The sequence below is a fragment of the Aquarana catesbeiana genome, linkage group LG04 (assembly GCF_042186555.1).
Source record: "Aquarana catesbeiana isolate 2022-GZ linkage group LG04, ASM4218655v1, whole genome shotgun sequence".
NCBI lineage: Eukaryota > Metazoa > Chordata > Amphibia > Anura > Ranidae > Aquarana > Aquarana catesbeiana.
In genome coordinates, this window is record NC_133327.1 from 625,305,300 (window position 1) to 625,313,347 (window position 8,048).

The 8,048-nt window shown below is 45.1% G+C and overlaps 1 long non-coding RNA gene across 1 annotated transcript; it reads right to left on the reverse strand.

Moving 5' to 3' along the window:
• Positions 1-92: 92 nt before the first annotated feature.
• Positions 93-7,633, reverse strand: LOC141140832 (uncharacterized). The gene is made up of 2 exons (XR_012244005.1): positions 6,645-7,633; positions 93-3,155 (listed from the first exon to the last, which is right to left on the reverse strand). It is a non-coding gene; the product is annotated as an uncharacterized lncRNA (long non-coding RNA).
• Between the last annotated feature and the right edge of the window lie 415 nt (positions 7,634-8,048).

Genomic DNA, 8,048 nt, shown 5'->3' on the forward strand with positions numbered 1-8,048 from the left:
CGAGTTCAGCCATACAGTTGTATGGCTGAACTTGCATTTGAGGTAGCAAGTAAGGTAGGATGGATATTGGTAATGACTGCTAGACAATGAACTTTCTGGTATGCGAGATTTTTTTTATTCCATTCTTTTAGCTAGTAAGAATGGACACTCCTGGCCCGACTCGTGTCTATCACGCCAAGAAGTGCCCATACAGACAAATTCAGTGTACTTATAACTCTATTACATTACGTCACAAGCGAATCAGACAATACATTTCCGTTATAAGACATTTTTAACCTCTTAACCTTTGTAAGCATTTAACCTACTCTTATGGTTGCAAAGCAGTTAGCAAAGCAAATTCCTTTTGTACTCTTGCAGTTTGCAGATTCTTGCCTTTGCGGTTTCCTTATCTTACTTACTAATCAGCTTGACATTTGCTAACTTATAGGAAAGTGTACGTCAGTGTGCTAAACACAGGTGTCTGTGTTAAGGGGGGTGAGAGGGTGAATTCAGTGTCTTTAACCACAGCCTGTAACATATTTTACAGAGCTCATAAACTGTTCTTAGCATAGTATATACAAGAATGGCTTCTTAGCTGAAATTCTAAATCAGCCTTACTGCACACATAACCATGGCCATATAAACTGACCCCGTTCCTACTTCATTCCCCCCTTTGATCATAATCATAGCGATTAATATGAGCGAGATTAAGCATCATTAAATACCATACCGTTCTGCTTTCTAATGGATCAGAGCCCAATGTTACTGAGATTTTTATTTAGTCTTGGGGAGTTAATGGCTGGTATTTCCACATAGCCATAATACGGGTCGCAGCCTTTCTTTCTACGGTGGCCTCAATGAAACTCTGGATCATTCTAGTCCCAAGAGGAATCAGACAGGGTAACAGCAGACATGCTACAAGTATTACTACAACGATCCCCAATATAGCCTTTACCCCATATACACTGGGGAAACCCCAATCCCCGAACCAGCTACCAGCATTGAGACCATCCTATGTCTGGACTGGCACATGAGCTAACTTTTTCATTCTACCAGTGATTTCTTCAACTACTTTTCCTGTGTTGTCCACTTCTAAGCAACAATTACTCAGATTAAATTTTCCACAGACACCACCCTCAGTAGCTAACAGATAGTCTAAGGAAAGTCTATTCTGATACACATGAGCACGTAAATTAGTTCCTTGTTTAGCAAGCAAATTTAAGGCAGTAGCAGTTTCGTTAGTAATTATTTCTAGTACAGCCTGTAACCTTATAATTCGATTAAGCATATAAATTGGTGTTCTATAACCGTAACTACCATCCTCGGCCTAAGTAGCTGGACCATAATATTGGACAATACGTTCTGGGGGCCATTCATTGTCTTTCCAGTTTCCTATCTTCAAGCTAGATGATCTCCGCTTCCTCTTTGGACCTGTGTACACCGAGACTCCCAATTCTTCCCTATTCCCCAGTGGAAGAAGGAAAAATGAGGGTTTTAAGGTACCTAAGACACAGGCTCCTGACCAGTCTTGAGGGAGCTCTGAATAGGCTTTGTTCCCACAAATCCAATACAAGTTTTCTGGGGCCTTCCAGTTAGATTCTTTGGTGAGATTTTCCCATAGCCCTTTTAGATGAGTGAAATTGGTAAAGGGGTGTGGGTCAGGCACGGGTACGTTTGAATCACTCCACCAGGATGTATTTTTAGAAGTGTTGTTATTAAAATGTTGTCCTAAACAGGCCATTTCTCCTACATGTGTTCTATACTGGGGACCCGACCTGGCTATACAATATTTCCCAATTATTGATGTTTTCAGGTGCCATTCTGACCTTATTCGTTCAGGAGGCTGCTCAGAGGTGGCACTGAATGGCACATCATAATCTTTTTCCCTGGCTTCCCAAGGCCATTGGTCTCCCATGTTAGTTCCTCCGCACACATAGCAATCTGTCACTTGTAAATTGTCAGCCACACTTTCTGCCAGTTCAATGAACAGGTTCTTTGTGCTAGGAGGCATCTCCATACCAGTGGCCAGTTCTTCATAAAGGGAATGAAATAGCTGATGATTAACACTCTTTGTTAGTTCAGTTTCTAGTGAGACATACATAATTGTACCGGGGTCTGATCCTTTACCATAAATATGAACTCCAAACTTATTTCCCCATTGTGCTAAAAACCGGACAGGGTTATGTATGGTAAAATTCACAGGGGTGCAACTTCCCACTGTGCAGCTGGATGAACTAGCTAAGGATTGTAGGATTGCATCCTGATTTTTCATCCCCCATGTTCCCCAAGCAGCACACCTCCAGTTGGGGCAGTAATTCCATTCCTCACCTGCACAGCTAGGTCCCAGTTTCCCTGAACAGATGTACCTATCATTTCTCAAATACTCTCTCTCCCATTCCAATCCCCCACACCCTCCTAAAGGAAGGGAAGGGGTTGAGGTTGATCGCAGCACACGCATCAAAAATTAGGCTTGCTGCAGTGCTGGGGTCAGTGATCAGTGTACGGTTTATAAGCTTCCCGGTGGAACTAAAGCTCCGGACGGTTAACCAGGTTTTGTAAGGTGCATAAGTGGGATCATAGCAGGTTATCTGATCTTCCACAGAGCACATTGAATAGGTAGTCCCATTATGTATGCAGGTACCAGTGTCTGTACCCTTGCATTGATAATGGGAGTGCCACAGTAACATCTTGGTAGTCACAGATCCTACTCTGGTGGTTTTTATACAAGAGTCACATGAGTTACTCTCCCCCTCTTTTAACCCGGTCAGTATCACTATTATGGCTATCAACAGTCTCATTATAACGATTTTAGTAAACATTACACCGATGAATATCCTCAAGCTTCAGCTTGTGCGTAGACCAACCAGCGTCCGGGCTGTGGTTGGAGCAGAGCTTAGTAGATATCCTTTATCTTCCGCCGTGCGTTGAGCCAGCAGCTTCCAGGAGTGTGTTGGCCGCAGGGCTGCAGTCTGTCTATCTTCTGCCGTGCGTAAATTCAGCAGCTTCCAGGGGTGTGCTGAACACAGGGCTGGAGTTCTTCCTTCTGATTTCTCTGGTCAATCTCAGTCTCAAAGGATCTTGGGGGTCTAATGTACTGTGCCCGGAGTCTGTGAGGTCAGCAGCTCGCTTTACCCTGGAGTGGTGTATCCAGGGTGTCACCTCAGCTACCCTAATGGCTGTTGGGGTAGATAGCAGAACAGTGTAAGGACCTCTCCATTTTGGCCCTAGTGGGGTTATGTTCCACTCCTTTACCCACACTGTATCTCCTGGTTTAAAGGGGTGTACTGGGTTCGACAAGCTTATGGGAAGTTTCTCTTGAACCCATTTCCCTATGTTATACAACACTGCATACTTTCCCCAAGTTTCTGTATCAGTTCACGGTTAACTACCCCTCCTATCTGATGCAAGTCTCCTCTTATCCCTCTAATGATAGGTGGGGGCCTACCATACAGTACCTCAAAAGGGGACAGATTTGTCCTCTTTGTTGGGGTACTCCGAATTCTCAGTAAAGCAATAGGCAACATCAAGGTCCACTTCATTTGGGTTTCCTGACAGAGCTTAGCCAGTTGTGACTTGAGTGTGCGGTTCATCCGTTCAACTTTTCCAGAACTTTGTGGTCTATATGCAGTGTGTAGTTTCCAAGTAATTTTAAGTGCTGTTGCTAATTCCTGGAGGCACTTGTGGACAAAGTCAGGGCCATTGTCTGAGCCTATATCTGGGGATAAACATCTTTCACAAAACTGCTTTCGTCAGTAAAGTACTCAACGTTTGGATTTTTCAAGGGGCTGTCTTTCAAGTCTGGTCAGCTTGCATATCCATTACCCGGAGACTGTCCTGAGTTAGGGGTTCTTGTGAGGTGGGGAGCAGAGTGGCTGGGTTTTAAAGTGTTTACAGTCTCTAAGTGGATACGAGGATTTTCACACAGCATAGCTTGATATTTAACCATTCGACTGTTAGTAAACCAGTGATTTCCCTTGTAATCCATTAGTGCCTGTACTTGGTGTGGGACTCGGACATAAGTCTCCTGACCTAATGACAACTTGTCAGCTTCGACCACAAGGAGGGCTGTTGCTGCGATGGCCCGCAGGCAGGATGACCATCCCTGAACTACAGTGTCCAGTTGTTTTGAAAGGTATGCTACAGGGCGCTGCCAAGACCCAGAGTGTTGTGTCAGGACTCTTACTGCTATTCCTTGTTTTTCACTGGCATACAAATAGAAGACTTTTTTGGCTATCTGGCAAGCCTAGCGCAAGAGTCTGCATTAGAGAGACCTTAATGTCTTAATGCTCTGTTTTGCTGTTCTCCCCATTGGAAGGGTTCCTTTTCTCCCCCCTTTGTGGATTCATAGAGGGGTCTGGCTTTTATGGCAAAGTCCGGTATCCAGATTCAGCAGAATCCTGCCACCCCCAGTAATTCACCTACTTGCCGTCTGGTAGTCAGGGTGGGAATCTGACAAACAGCTTCTTTCCTGCCTTCTCCCAACTGTCTCTGTCCTTGTGATACTCTGAATCCCAGGTACTTTACAGTCTCTTGTCAAAATTGCACCTTTCTCCGGGACACCTTATATTCTGCCTCCCACAGTAATTGTAACAGTTCATTAGTGACCGCTGGGTACATGGTCATTACAGCCTGATTGACCACTCTGAGGTCTTGAACAGGATGACAGTGAGCTGTTTCGGGTTTCTGCACTGGGAGTAGAGGTGTATTCCAGGGAGACTGACAGGGTTTTAGAATTCCATAGTGTAGGAATTTGTTTAAGTACCTTTGTATTCCTACTAGGGCTTTTCGAGGGACTGGGTACTGTTTCAGGCTGACTGGAGTGGCTCCTGATTTTAATTCGATAAGGATTGGGGGAACATGTCTGGCTAATCCTGGTAGGTTGTCTTCTGCCCATAGTCCCGGGATGTCTTGCAGTATGCGGGCTTCAAAGGGATGGGGCAATTTTAGGATAGCCTATCCCTATCCGTCAGATTGGAAGTATATGTGTGCTCTGAGTTTAGCAAGTAAGTCTCTGCCCAGCGAGGGAATAGGGGAATCCGACATGTACAGGAACTGATGTTGGACTTGATGCCCCCCCCAAAAACTACAAAGTCTTTCTAATAGGAAGGGTCTTTTGCCTTTATACTTCTGCACTGCTTGGTTAATTCTGTGTCTCTCCTCAGTATTAAAAAGGGTCAATAAAAGTTGCTGGCAGTCCGACCAAGTGGGGTTATGGGTCTGAGTTATTGACCGGAGCAAATCTGTGATGGCTTGGGGCTTCTCAGAGTAGGCAGGGTTATGAATCTTCCAGTTCAGTAAATCTGTTGTGTTAAAAAGGGGTGTAAACTAGAGTCCGATATTCCTCCACCGCCTGTTTTCTTAAGGGCATTTGCAGAGGTATGTTGAAAGACGGGCAAGGGTCCGGCTGTTTGCATCAGGATTTCTCGGAGTGGAAGTGGACACTTGATTGGGGAGCCCATTGACTACTACTGAGTTCCCTATTTCTGTCCTGCCTATACTCAGAGTGTTACGGTCAGGAGTATATTTACTGAGATTTGGCATTGAAATACTGACTGAATCTGATGTAGGTGGACAACAGCTTGAGTCCTCTTGTCCACTGGACGGGGCATTTGGACATGGCTCTGACCTGTCTCTATCTGAGGTCTGTTCATCTACATACGGGGGAGGTTGATCTGTCTCTTCGGGTTGAGAATATATGTTTTGTTTGTTTTGTCAGTGTCACTACTCTTTGTCATAACCATAATTCTACACTGTTCCTCTTTTTGTGGCTTCTATCCACTGCAGGTCTTTATCTCCCATTTGTCCAAAGGATGCACAATCATCCAGACGGACGTTTTCTCCTAGCTGACTGACTGACTGACTGGCTGAGGATTTGTCCGAAAGATGCGCAATCATCTGGACGAACATTCCTCCTGACTGACTGGCTGAGGAGTTATCCGAGAGATGCACAATCATCTGGACGGATATTCCTCCTGACTGGCTGAGGATTTATTCGAGGGATGCACAATCACCCGAACGAACAGTCCTCCTGGTAGGTGCGTCTTGGTCATGTTTCTGTGAGTCTGACATAATATTCTCAAATAATCAGTCAATGGTCTCTAAGTCAAGGGTTCCCTGTGGGGGCCACCGCGCTCCATAACAGGGCCAATCTTTCTCACACAATGTTATCAATTTCTCAGGGCTAAGTTTTAAATTACAGTTCTTAGAAAATCCCTTCCTAAAGTTGGAGATCATGGTTTGTAGGGGGGATTCAACACTATGTTTCCCACCCATTCTTATAACCTAACAGACACCAAGACAGACACAGAGGGTAGGGTAAATGATGAGAATTCAGTAAGGGGTCTGAATCCTCGACAAAGGTAGGAACAATAGACAACGCTTCCCTCGGTCAGTGGCCTGGACGTGGTCTCCCAGCCAGAAAACGCACTTAAAAGAGGACACGGTCACTTCACCACTAAGTGATGTCTCATACACACATCAATCATACCAGACACTCCCACCCAAAAATTACTGACTGACTGAGAATTCGTCCGAAAGATGCACAATCATCTAAACGGAGGTCTCTTCTCGGAAGGTGATCAGGCTTCCCTTCTCTCGATCCGTCGAGAGGCCGACCGACTGGCTGTCTGACAGTTATCCCAAAACCAAAAGTAAAAAGCTCTCACCTGTTCCCGTTGGAGCTCCAGCTATCTACTGCTCGGATTCCCAGGTCCTTTTGACGCTACGAAGGTCGTCCACAGCAGGCCACCAAATGGGACACAGCGCAGTCTCCTAGATAACAGTTCTAGAAGGCGCCTTTTGAGACTACGATATAACCCACAGGGCTGGCCTCTCGGACCATTCCTTGTAGGTCTGGTGGAAAACAGTGCCACCTGCCTCAACAGGTCACACCGATATTCCCCCCTTACGGCCAATGCACCAAATGAGGTAGCAAGTAAGGTAGGATGGATATTGGTAATGACTGCTAGACAATGAACTTTCTGGTATGCGAGATTTTTTTTATTCCATTCTTTTAGCTAGTAAGAATGGACACTCCTGGCCCGACTCGTGTCTATCACGCCAAGAAGTGCCCATACAGACAAATTCAGTGTACTTATAACTCTATTACATTACGTCACAAGCGAATCAGACAATACATTTCCGTTATAAGACATTTTTAACCTCTTAACCTTTGTAAGCATTTAACCTACTCTTATGGTTGCAAAGCAGTTAGCAAAGCAAATTCCTTTTGTACTCTTGCAGTTTGCAGATTCTTGCCTTTGCGGTTTCCTTATCTTACTTACTAATCAGCTTGACATTTGCTAACTTATAGGAAAGTGTACGTCAGTGTGCTAAACACAGGTGTCTGTGTTAAGGGGGGTGAGAGGGTGAATTCAGTGTCTTTAACCACAGCCTGTAACATATTTTACAGAGCTCATAAACTGTTCTTAGCATAGTATATACAAGAATGGCTTCTTAGCTGAAATTCTAAATCAGCCTTACTGCACACATAACCATGGCCATATAAACTGACCCCGTTCCTACTTCACATTGAATTTGCACAAAAAAGGTGCAGGGACTTGGGTGTTCTCACCTGCGATCCGATTCCTGTGCGAGTTCACAGTTTGCACTGCGATCTGTGCACAGTGGCGTCTCCAGCTTTCAAATTTGGGGGGGCACATGGGGGGACAGGGACAAAAGTAGGGGGCAACTATAAAATGCATATATATATATATATATATATATATATATATATATATATATATATATCCTGGGGCCCTTTACTACGACCCCACAACGGGCCCTTTCACATGTTCTGCAGTGAGCTCCCTTCCTACTGTATTGGGGTCCCCCAGGGTGGCAGAAAACAAGAGATATATGTCACCAGCATATCAAGAAAATATAAGGATCCAAAGCAGTGGGAGAACTATCAGGGTTGCAAAGGTTGTCTTGCCACCGGGCCCTGGTGTTCTGCCACTGTGGGGTTCCCCAGCCTCCTCTTGCTGTCCTGCCCCTGCTATTGACAGCTCTGGTCTGACATCTCTTGGAATTTACAGGCTGGTCCTCCTGTCCTAAGGACGGGAGAAATC